The 13138-nt window shown below is 37.3% G+C and overlaps 1 long non-coding RNA gene across 2 annotated transcripts in view; it reads right to left on the bottom strand.

Annotated features, from left to right (window-relative positions):
• LOC140640945 (uncharacterized) overlaps positions 1 to 12836 on the bottom strand; it is a 42622-nt gene extending 29786 nt beyond the window's left edge. Inside the window, exons 1-2 of one of the 2 annotated variants that reach the window (XR_012037541.1) lie at positions 12770 to 12836; positions 7868 to 7965 (exon numbers count right to left, since the gene is read on the bottom strand). This is a non-coding gene — a long non-coding RNA (uncharacterized lncRNA). The remainder of the gene's footprint in view (positions 1 to 7867; positions 7966 to 12769) is intronic. The other variant, XR_012037542.1, reaches the window with a different exon arrangement.
• Positions 12837 to 13138: the final 302 nt, after the last annotated feature.

Here is a 13138-nt window from a genome sequence, read left to right as displayed (position 1 = left end):
TTCATTATTAATAATTCATTATTTAAAGCTGGTCAAGAAACACTGAGAATGCAGTAGGCAGCCTTGCCTGACTTCCTCAGCGCCATCTAGGAAACCCAATGTCAAAGTTACATTTCCTGTGCTCACATTCTTTTGGTTTGGTTTAACAAATGTTTGTTACTAATTCTACCCTAATGAGGACTTCTGATTTTTCAGATGAGAATACTTGAACAGGGTGGGGAAGTGTAAAAAGTGAATCATCAAAAGAAGAATAAGAGGAGAAGAGAGAAGGAGGGCTGACAACTAATATAACAGTAAGTGGGCTACAGGAGCCTGCCATGTCCAAAGTAAGTATACAGTGCAGTGTTGCATGATCCTGCAGTTGAGGGGTAAAACTTATTCAGAGAAAACAGCCACACAATGAATTGAATGTTGAGAATTTGTTTTTGATACATGATACATACTGATGGGTAATTTCAGCCCAAGGAAAGGATGGAAGGTAAGGAAGAAAAGAGGGAAATCCGAGTGACTTTAGATCTAGAAATGAGCTGGACTTGGAAGTTGAAGCTTCGGGAAAGTTTTAGGAATCCTTAGCCAAACGTCAGGAAGATTTCTCCTTGCCAATGCCCTATAAAATTAGTTGATTCCTTTTATAAGGGATTGAGGAAGAGATTTAGAACTCTAAGACTCAGATACCAGGCAAAACATTTTTTCAATAAAAGTCTTTTTCGATAAACATTCTACTCAAATGAATATTAAAGAATAATTAGATACTGCCTATACAGCTGTCCTAGAAATATGCTGGGAGATTTCCTCATTCTCTCCTCAGTTGGAATTTATGTAAATTTATTTTTTTGGAAGTGAAACCATCTTTGTTCTAAGAACGTTAATAATAGTAGATCAAATCTGTGCATAGATGAAGGAGGGGTCATCATGCCTTAAACCTTAACAGCCTGCTTTTCCAAGAATTCACAAATAGGTGATGAAAAACCAAGAGGAGAGAATGAGGGATGGGGTGACTGGGTGATGGGCACTAAGAAGGGCATTTGTTGGGATGAGCACTGGGTATTAAACTATATGTTGGTGAATTGAATTTAAATCAAAAACATATTTTTAGGAGATCCCTGGGTGACTCAGCAGTTTAGCACCTGCCTTCAAACCAGGGCATGATCCTGGAGTCCCAGGATCAAGTCCCACATCAGGCTCCCTGCATGAGCCTGCTTCTCCCTCTGCCTGTATATCTGCCTCTGTGTGTGTGTGTGTGTGTGTGTGTGTCTCATAAATGAATAAAATCTTTAAAAAAAATTTTTAAAGACCCCCCCCCAAAAAAAAAGAGGAGAAAATGATAATTGGGGTCATGTGACACAATCTAAAAAGAAAGGAAGCTACCCTTCCAGGGAGAAAGGTGAAGCTCCTGAGAAGAAAGATAATTGCTGAGAAATACCTGTGATGGTAATGCATGGGGACTTCAAAAACAAGGATGTCTAAAATGTAGTTCATTTGCAGTGCTGGGAGACAACCAACTTCTGATGTCCTTAAACCCTCAATAAAATCTTGATGCACAAAAATGCTTTTGCTAATGTTACTTCAGCAAAAGCGCCAGGATAAACCTGATACAGATAAAAAGAAAAGTTTCAGAAAATGAGATAGGAGAGTTTTAAAAATTTAGAGGGAAATAAGAAATCAACACAAGGGTGTGGAAAGAGATTCCTGTTGTCCAGGAATTCTCAGGTGTGTGAGTGAAGAATGTGATTTCCATCAAAATGGGCATATCGCCAGTTGGTAATGTCAGTGGCAGGATTTTGTTTATTGATTTGCTTTACTTGCCTGCTTGTTTATAACACTAAACAGCATAGGGTTTCTAGTCAGTCAGTGCTATAGTAATGCACATAGAACAGGTCTCTTATTCTGATCATAGCAAGCCCACACTGACATAAGACAGATGACCAAACTGAGATATTAAATAGGAATATATTACATGCTATCAAGGAATGAATAAAGATGATCTCTTCTGATACATTGTTTTGGGTGGCTATCATACAAGGTGTTTAGTTGGTTTTGTTCGTTTGTTTGACCTTCTTATATTTTTGCCTGAGGTGATAAGTAGAAAAATCGCATATAGAAAGAGGAAATCAAACAAGAAAGCCTGGGGATCCCTCTGTGGCTCGGAGGTTTGGCACCGGCCTTTGGCCCGGGGCATGATCTTGGAGTCCCGGGATCGAGTCCCAGGTCAGGCTCCCTGCATGGAGACTGCTTCTCCCTCTGCCTGTGTCTCTGCTTCTCTCTCTCTGCTTCTCTCTCCCTCTCTCTCTCTGCTTCTCTCTCATGAATAAATAAATAAATAAATAAATAAAATCTTTGAAAAACAAAACCAAAAAAACAAGAAAGCCAAATGTCTAAAAGGAGATTTAGATAGAGACTAAGAATGAGGACTACAAGAAAACAAATCAAGCTGCTAATAAATTTAAAGCACTGACATGAGACACTTGGGTGGATCAGTCAGTTAAGTGTCTGCCTTCAGCTCAGTTCATGATCCTAGGGTCCTGGGATAGAGCCCCACATCAAGTTCCCTGCTTAGCAGGGAGCCTGCTTCTCTCTCTCCTTGCCACCCTGGCCCTACTTGTGCTCTCTCTTGCTCTCTCTCAAATAAGTAAAACCTTAAAAATAAAAAATAAATAAAGCATTGACATCATAAGTATGGTTCTTGAAATTCTAAAACCACTATTGTGTTTGGTCATTCATTTGCTTTAAGAAAGGAACATCCCTGAGACACACATTAAGGTGTCATGTGATCAATGTTCAAAATTCCATTATTCCTCAGAAAGCAGTTCTGTCTTTCATTCATCTCTGTGCAAATTTTTTTAAAGATTTATTCATGAGAGACACAGCATCTCTGCAAATTCTAAAGCCTTCACCCAAGTGCATTATTTAAGAAAGTAGTTGAAAGCAGGGACCCAAGAAAAGTACATCTCTAAGAGGTATCTAAACTCAGCCATTATTTAGTTCTGTGATGCTGATCAAGTTACCTACCTAACCTGTCTGGGCCTCAGTTGCTTCAGCTATGAATTGGGAACTTAGTCTCAAATTTGCAGTTTTTGCAGGGACTCATTGAGTTAATACATATGAACTGCTTAGGAATAGTGCCTGGCACATTAGAAAACACCATAAAAGTGTTAGCTACTATGATATTTTTTATTAATAGTAAAATAATTATCACACAGTAGTTACTTAGTAAAAAAGACCATCCCTTCTTTCCTACCACCTCTTTCCCTCACCCTCACCCAGTTTTGAACAAATATGGGGATCCCTTGATCTTCTCTTCCATTTGCAGTACCTGGCACATTCCCCATCTATGTTAACTCCATTAATATAGTTATGCCAGAACTCAAACATACATTATAGATTTATGGAGACCAGTGAGAAATGAATTGTAGAGTTAGTGAGCTCAGTACTACTTAGAGCCTTAGAGTTTAAAGGTCACTGATTCCAAATCTGTTACCTTCTTTCTCTGGTCTTTAGAGATCTTTATTTAGTTTAGCCCAATCATCTATACTAGTGTATACTTTGCCCCTACATCTAATTTCCCAACTGCTATAACATAGTAGTTCTCATTCCTGAACAGTAGAATCATGAAATTTTTAAAATACCAAACTCATGATTATAATAGTTTTAAAATACAGCTGATCATGGGGATCCCTGGGTGGCTCAGCAGTTTAGCACCTGCCTTTGGGCCAGGGTGCAATCCTGGAGTCCCGAGATCGAGTCCTGCATTGGCTCCTGGTATGGAGCCTGCTTCTCCTCTGCCTGTGTCTCTGCCTCTCTCTCTCTCGCTATCATGAATAAATAAATCTTTAAAATACAGCTGATCATTAAAATCACCAGGTAAGCTCTTCAACACCATAATTCAATTCTGGCCAACAGAATCCATGTATTTGTGGGGACTTAGAACTTTTTCCTAGAAACACTGAAAATAATTCTAATGTTCATCTTAGTTCAGACACCACTGTTCTATCAAGACACAGCATGGTGCCCTTCATGTAACATCAAGTCCTATCTAACACTTGAACCTGGACTTAGGGAAATAAGGAGCAAAAAAAAACATTATACTGACAGGAAAAAGACATTTTTCAGGTCTTCTTGATGTCTTAATATTCTTTTTGAGGTCTTAGATATAAAGAGGACATTTTAATACAGGTACTATCTGCTTGGGGAAGATCCCTTCTGGGGTAGTTTTCAGAGTAATTCTGACTTGTCTAAATTTCTATTTCTGGAATATCATCAAATATTCAGTCCATTGTCAAATCCTAGAAACCTATTAAACAAGTAGAATTCTCTCACTCTGACAAGAACACCTATAGACAGAAAAAATGTATGTAAAACTATGAAAATTGCAAATCAATAAGCCTAGAGCCATGATAAGTATGCAATGCAAACTTATGGTATGAAAAGGGAAAGCCAGTCTGACAAGCACTGAGGGATGTATCTATACCAAACAGGATGTTTTTTTCTTCAGACTCTCCCATTCCTTATCTCCTTCAAAGTTTGTGTTCATATCACATTCTGAAAGGAAATCAACTATCCTGCCAAATAGATACTTGGTAGCTTGCTGGTTGCCAGAAAATACTTCATAATTTTTGCTTTCATTTAGACTGAATAAGTGCTATTTGTGTGTATTCACTTCTTGTTCTTTTGGGGTAGTTGGTAGGGAAAGAGCAGTGGAAAAAAATCTTAATATGAACCATTAAAGATGTTAAATTCTGTCACACAGAGTCTCATAGATATATACTTGTTTCTCTCACCATGGCTGAGAATATTCAATTTAAAATACAATGAGTCAAATTTGCCCACCTACATTTTGTTTCAGGCTTAGGGAAGCTTCATCACTAGGGTCTGAATAGGAAAGTATTAGAACTCTCCTCTCTCAGGTTTCATTTGATCTACAGATCATAGTCCATGAGATAGCCCATCTGATTTGAACAATTCAAAGAACTAAGTAACAGAAAAAAAAATGTAAATGTGAGACTTTGGAAATCATAGGCTATTTAGGGCCTAGTGCCCTAACCTATATCATGACTTCTCTAAATTATTTAATTTTTATGGCATCAAAAAACAGAAGATATTCCCCTTAGAAAGAATACTCTTAAAAGCCTGAGTGTATAGGAAATACATTTCTTCTCCTACAGCACACTCTGACTACTGCTATCTGAGGATTTGTCACGCTGTTCACCTGCTGCCCACCTTCCCCATGATACTGAAGAGCTACTTCAGGACAGAGACATCTTGTCTTGCACACTGACCTCTAATACAAGCATTTGCTGAATCTATGACTATAATAATCCCCTTTCAGTTTAGAAAGAAATAATCCTCAATTTATAGAAAGGGAAAATAAAATTTATGATTCTAAAAAGGTCATAATAGCATTTACCCCATAGGGCATTTTTAAGAATTAAGTGCAAAATATATATGTAGCATTGCGAACAGGGCCTGACACCTATCACATACTAGAAGATTAACTATCACTATATGCTACTTGTATATGCTACCACAATCTTCCCCACAATCTTCTGAGATAAACACTATCAGCCTGCTTTACAGACAGGAAAGCTGAGGTCTAACTAGCTCTTAATTGGCAGTTATCTAAATTGATTATACCTATTTCCAAAGTCTTTGCTGTACTCCAGAGTGTCTCTCTTTTGAACGTCTATTTAACTCAGATCAATTTATCAAGATTCTAGTAGATACTATATGCAGTGCCACTTAGAACATAAAATGATGAACAAGGCATAATGTCTGTCTTCAAGGTGGAGGGGTAGAGTTAACATTGGAAGAAGATGTGGAAACTAATTTAGTACGAATTCAACCTCATATCCTTATTATTACAGGCTTTTTTCTAACATTCCAGGCTTCACCTCATAGGAAAATAAGATCACCTGAGTCCTCAAATGAGCCCCAAATCAACAATTAGAAGATAGTTTCATTCTAAATCTTAGGCTGACCATTATTTATCAAATATACTCTTTATAAATTGCATACCATTTCATATGTAAAAATTATAATTCATATACTGTATTCGAAAATTAGGATTGACTTATAGATCTTGCCAGTGGAAATTTCATGAAGCATAGAGCATTTGGGAGAACTCTTTTATGGGAAATACCTATTCATCAGATATTGCCTTGTTTTTCAACCCCATTAGCTATGTGAGATTTAGAAATACTTGACAAGATTTTTACCTTTTTATACTAAGATGCCATCACACTGTTAAAGCTGGTATTCATTGTGTATGTCAGGTCTTAGAAAGGGAACACCTGTCCTTTAATGGCTAGAATGACATCTGGAATTTTCTGTTTTGCAGACGTGCAATATTCACTCAGATTAAATTTTAATTTTCTAATTTCTTAAAGGGCAAATCTTAAAACTGGATTTTGTTCCTCACAATACTGAAAATGTAAAAATGTCAAGATCATTGATCAAGTAGCCATAATTACAGAAGGGTACGACTTTTGCTTTAAATCTAAATCATTTCGGGCTGAGTAATTGATGTTTGGATAATAGAACACCAGCAAACCACTCAGACACCAGAAGGTAAGGGCAACCATAGTTTTAGGTAAGTCTGATGAAAAGGCATAATTTTTCTGTGTCAGCTTATTTGGCCGTACTCTCCTCCCAACATTCAATCAATCAATCAAAGGTAGATTGTTGGAGCCTACCGTCTACTCAACGGTAAACAGTTATAAGATGACAAACTAGCCAAGGCACAACCAGCCACATAGTTCCTGGATGTTGAATACTACCATGCTGTGCTCTCTTTCTCCATATGAGCACTAGAAATGAGGAAGATGTACATACAAATCCATAGAGGAAAATGGTTATCACTCGTCAGACACCAAACAAAAACAGGAGCAAAGAAATCTCCACTCCCACAAACATGTCATTCGATTGATAAATCTGCCATCACTGGAAAACAAACAACAAAAAGTAATGGAAAAAACAACGAAAGTGGGTTCATCAGAAATAATTAAAGCATTCCTTCACAAAGAGGTCATATGACTGATCTTCCATCAGAAGCACTATTCACATATGAATTCCATGCAAATCAGTCCCACTTTCTAGACTTGTTCCTACTGTAATACACCACACATATGTATAGAATGACTGGCCTGGGTCAAGACAGGAGTATCCAATTCCAGAAAAGCAAGCAAATTGCCATAACCAACATCAGTAAATGCCTAAGCAGATATTAAGGAAGGGAAGGAATAACTTCTATTAGAAGGGGGAGAGAGAGAGCAAGGCCGAGGAACTGCAGTCAAAAATAGCAATACGGGGGGTGGGGGGGAAGCTACCAAAGAAACGTTCTCAGAACTCAAGCTAAGATAGAAAATATTTTTGAAAAAAAGTTCCCATATTTATATTTAAATCTGAACAATTCTACTCCAATACCATATTTTGGTAACTAAACACATCTTCCTCTCCAAAAAAGGAAGAAAAACAAAAAAAGAAAATTCATTTTCATTCTGAATCCATTTGTCTGAAACCAAAGATTTCTATACAGAACAAAAATGAAAAAGCTGAGGTGAGCACTGTCTTTATTTTTATTTTTTTTTAAGATTTTATTTATTTATTCATGATAGTCAGGGGGGGAGGGGCAGAGACACAGGCAGAGAGAGAGAAGCAGGCTCCATGCACCGGAAGCCTGACATGGGATTCGATCCCGGGTCTCCAGGATCGCGCCCTGGGCCAAAGGCAGGCACCAAACCACTGCACAACCCAGGGATCCCGAGCACTGTCTTTTAAAAAAAAAAAAAAAAAAAAAAACTACTAGGTTTCAGGGTGGCTTAAAATAACATGAAAGAAAGCTTTTTGTTTTACTTAAGTAGTGTATACTCACTGCTTTCTGCTTCTCACATCATTTCAACTGCATGGTATTCTCTTCTGCTTCAGGACCAGGGATGCTGTCAGTAACACAAATGGCCAATCTGGAGGAAACTAGACACAGACGTTAGGCTGTCCCACTGGAGCCAGACTGGACAGATGGAGAGGCTGTTAGGAAAAGCCTCGAAGCTAACTAAAGGAAGACTGGCCAGATCCAGAAGGAAGTTCAGGCAGGCAGGTGTTAAGCATTAAATAGGTCTAAAAGTAGACAACAGGTGGAGAGCCCCACAGATGAACAGAGTTTATCATCCTGTAACTGATGGCCAGCAATAAGGAGAGTTTCAATCAATCAGACAGACGGCATCTAGGGATCTAGCTACTCATAGTGGGAACACAACCACAGCAACAAAAGATCAGTAGCAAAGCCTAGCTAGGACATCCAGGTCCAAACTCAGAAGCAAAACTGACTCAAGGCTGACTTCATGCGCTCTGGATCCAAGACGTCTAATGTTTCCACCACTAGATTAAATATTTCCCAGAACTGAGGGTGGGGGATTAATATGGGACAGGATTAAGAGTCTCCATGAAGCACATGAAGCATCGGCTACAGTTTCTAAAAGACAATCCCTAAGCAGAAAATAATATCAGGAAATTTAAATGTGTGCACCTATTTGACCGACTAAGAAATAAGAAAAAAGATAAAAGAAAAAAACTATGCTAGGCTATCATAGGATTTAATTAGAAGAAAGGTCCATATTTTTTTTAGGCTCACCAATTGCTGACCCCCAATCCTCAACAGTAAAAAAGACTAACAAGGGTCTATTGATTACACCTGCTGTTCTGGAATCTGGTAATCAATAGCCAAAGAAATGAGTATAGGACTCATGAGCTGTCTTTTATTCAAACCAAGTAGCAGTGGCATACAGTGTTAAGACTTTAGCATCCCTGGGAACTCTTAATATTGAAGGCTCCACCCCACATAGTTTTAAACATAATAAAGCACAACTACAAATCACCATAAATAAAAGTTATAATACTTTAAGAGTTGTGTAAAATTGCATTTGGCTATATAGCATTGTTACCTTTTATATACCTATTTAAATATTTACCAACTTTGATTCTATAGGTTTTTAGTTATTTTCAACTGTCTTTCTTTTTTCCAATTACAAATACTTGTGTAGTCTCTAGGCTTGATGATGTTTTGTTTGCTTTTTTTTTTCAAGTGGCAGAATTTTGCAATCCTCCAATGAGGCATTTTAATGTTATATGAGAGAGATTTCGTGGGTAAAAAAGGACTCCTAGTAACTTACAAGTAAGCCTAGTCAAGGCTCAGTAAATAGCTCAGATGCTATAAGTAGTAAATTTCTTTAAAAGAATTGGTTAGCATTTGAAGATGGGTACTTATTCATTCAACACAGTGAATGTCCACCCTGAATACTATTGCTTGAAATTAGAAAGGTAACTGTGGACACAGGCATAAATTTTTGGTCATGAAGTTTTCAATCTAGCCACTCAGATACCCAAAATACATGATCCATTACTTAATTGTATCCAGTATTTCTCCTTAAGTGAAAGTGGTATTTAAAATGTGCAGAGCATGAAGCTTTGGTTCTTCTTAGGAACACTGTGAAAAACTATACATAATTTCAGAGAATCCATATAATTAGGCTGTAAAGTGCATCACAAGAGTAGGGCTTGAATCTCAGTTCTATCATTTTCTTGATGTGGCTTTAGGCAAGTTATTACCCAAACATCTTGAACTTCCTTTCTTATTCTGCAAAGTAGGTGCAATACAATACTGTCTACTTTGTGGGATTGTTGTAAGGATCAACTAACAAGTAAATGAAGGGCTTGGCAAATTGGCATAGATATTCAGTATGGACTTACAGCTACTGTCATTGATATTTTTACAGATGAAATTTATTTACCTAGTTCCAAGAAAGGGAAAATAAGAAACACAATGGAAAGGTATTTGAAACTATCCAATTGAAGAAAGCTCTTATAGAATAATCATGTAAGCTCACAGTTTTCTCCTTCCAAGACTCCATGGCAATTCAGAAAGAAGAATAATGTTACTAATCTCAAACCTTCAAAAGTCAAGCAGAGATAATGCCACTTTACAAATCTCTTTTAAGAATATAAATCAAAATATCTATGCACAAAACTATTCATTACAATGTTATTTAAAATGTTGAAGAGCTGCAAGCAGCCCAAATGTCCAACAATAGGACATGTTTAGGCAAATTATGCCATAGCTGTTACCTAGATAATATAATACGGATACTTTAAGACCTCTAAGTTATAATATAGGAGTATTTCTGAAATGGTACCAAAGAAAAATCAGTGTACAAATTTGTGAATAGAGCTATTTAAAAATACATGTAAAAATAATTTAGAAGAGTCCACATCAAAATGATACCAGATGTGTTACAGCAGTGGTATGAGTAATTTTATTTTTCTTCTTTTTCTCCCATTCCATAATGTCTCTCTGGTACTTCTACACTTAAGACAACAAAACTGATATTTAAAAAGTAGCACCTACACACCATGGTCCATTACATTAAAATTTGGCAACCTATTAGAAGGTTAAGGAATCTTTTGAATGTTTGAGAGGCTAAGGAGAATGGTAATTACCTCCAACATCACCGCATCCATAGTTACTATAGATTCCTTTTGTAGTTGATGGAAGGTAAGACCAACATATTACCCAGACTTAGCTCTGTGGGTTATACTGATGCCACTGGGTAGATTGGGCTGGAAACAATCAGATTAACTACACAGTGAACGGATGTATTCAGTCTCCAATAAGATTCTCATGCACATTGAATCCTAATTAGTGGAAGTGCTACTGATTTGTCAGTACTTTGAAAGTTAATTTTATTCCAGTCCACGTTTTATGAAGTATTAACTGACTGATAGCACTCATGCCAAATTTGTCAAATGAAATTCTTCCCCCGCAAAAGAGAAAAGGAGAGATCTCTGAGCAGCTTTTTTAATAGTCTACTGAGGACTTATTCCTCCTCTGAGTTAACTGGGGTGGCAAGCGGAGAATGAGGGAAGCAAGCTCTGAGTGCTTTGGAGCTGAAGGTGCAGAGCTGAGCAGATTTGGAAAACAAATGCACTTGTTAATTCCCAAAGTGATTTTAAGAGCAGAAACCTGGAAGAACTGCCAAATAAAATTAATCCTTTAAAATGATAATGCAAATTTTTAAATCACAAAGGAGAGCTGGAAGTTTAAAGAGAATATTTCAATATTGTGTCTATCTTAACTTCAAGCTAACCAGGCCATTTATGGGTAGATGCTTCCATTATTTCCTACAGTTGTAAGTTCAGATCAGGGAGTGAGTATACAAGGGTGGGACAGAGAAGAATGGGAAAAGGAGAGAAGCAGAGGAAGGAAAGGAGGATAGAGAAGAGAAAGAAAATTTGAAGAATCCATAGTTAATATTCTAAAAACTAAAGGAACTATTTATCTCTGTGTATGTGTGCCCTTGTGAAACTATATGTAACTTTATAATGTTTTATCAAAAGATTAATTCTAAATACCAGTAGTTTGCAATAAACAATGCAGACAACAGAAAGCAGTAATAACTAATTCCCATGCTTGGTTAATGGAGGCAACAGAAAAATCCAAACATGAAAACTGTTCTTCAGCTATAACATAATTAAGAATTCATTACTACATATTTGCTGTCCTTTGCAGATTTAAAAATCTGAAAAGAAAAAATAAATGTTAAAAGGCGGTAGAGTGCTACAGACAATACAAATTCTCAGTGTTTATGAAAATTACCTATTCAGTCAGCCAACAAATATTAATTGATACCACACGCCAAACACTCTGTTAGTTCCACAAATTTCTGTCCTTACAGATATGGTGTCTACCCACGTAGGGCTTTTGGTCTGGTGGGAGACAGTTACCATATGCACATTAAAAGGATCATTACAAACTGTAATGGGTACTGAGTAGAGGAATACATAAAAATATAAAATATGTGGCTAACAGGTGGATTTATCCTCACCTGGTGCATCAGAGAAAACTGTGAGAAAGTTTGATCTGAGATATGAAGAACCAGTAAAAATTCAGCAGGCAAAAAAAGAGAGGAAGAGCATAAGAATAGCTCAGGCATAGGCTCTATGCCTGGGCGGATTTTGGCCTTAAAGAATGTGCAATCAAGATAGGTGACATAATAACTGAGTTGGGGATAATGAGAGGTTATTAAGGAAAAAATAAAACTTAGCTTATCTGACATAAAGAAAGGCCATGATTATTTATCCAAAGGGCTAAGTACTCATTTTATCTCTACCTTCTTGTCCTTTTCCCCGTCTCCAACTCCATAATCAGGTCCATTATATGGTATCACACTGAGAGAAGAGATGAACTTAGGCATAGAGGTTTGGGGTTTGCATTATAGCAGAATCCCAGGTCTCAATTTTGCAATGTAGGATCCCTATCAAGATGAACAATATAAATCATGACCAGAAAAGCCGGAGTAAGAGTTCCTGTAGATGTAGGAACAAGCATTGAGGAGTTCCTGTAGCCAAGCACTGAGGCTATGGAGGTTGGAGACAGGCAGAGAGGACGGCCCATGGCAGCCTTGAAGATGATCTTCACTACCTCATGTACAACACTGTGCTAATATCTTTACTGAGATTATCTCATTGGATAATGACAACCATCTGTAAATTAAAGACTACTGTTGTCTCTATTTTACATATGAGGAAAGAGCAAGAGGCTTTAAGAGACAAGTAATTTGCTCAACACCACATGGCTTGTCAATTTAGCACTTGAGCGAAAAGAGTCTGACTCTGGCCTCCCTAATCTAAATCTACTACTATCTGAGACTGAATTTTCCAGGGCCCAAGGTGACTAGGTCTATGAGAAGATTCAATTTGTTTATAGAAATAAAAGTGTCCTTACCCTCTAGTGTTGTGGAGAAGGATCTATAGCAGCTTCATTTAAAAAGCTCATCTGGACAACGAATAGCAGAGGGGCAAGATTAAGTGTAGGAAAATCAATTATGACATCATTAAAAGTCCAGGGAGAGATTGGTAGCTTGGTTTAAGGTTAAGCCTAACATATCTAACAATGGACCTAGAGTGACATGGTCAGATTTTAGAGATGTTCAGGAAATAAAAATCATGGAGCAAGGTGATGTTATAGCAGGGTCAAGAATTAGCAAGTATCAGTACTGACATCCACCATTCTTGCTTATTCCTCTTCACATCTTCTTCTGTATCAGTATATATGCTCTAGAACTCAAAGGATCTGTCTGGCTGAAGATACAGA

This window comes from Canis lupus, chromosome 10 (assembly GCF_048164855.1).
Source record: "Canis lupus baileyi chromosome 10, mCanLup2.hap1, whole genome shotgun sequence".
In the NCBI taxonomy this organism is placed as follows: Eukaryota; Metazoa; Chordata; class Mammalia; order Carnivora; family Canidae; genus Canis; species Canis lupus.
Note: the sequence above shows the minus strand (reverse complement) of the source record. Positions and strands in the feature narration are given on the sequence as shown.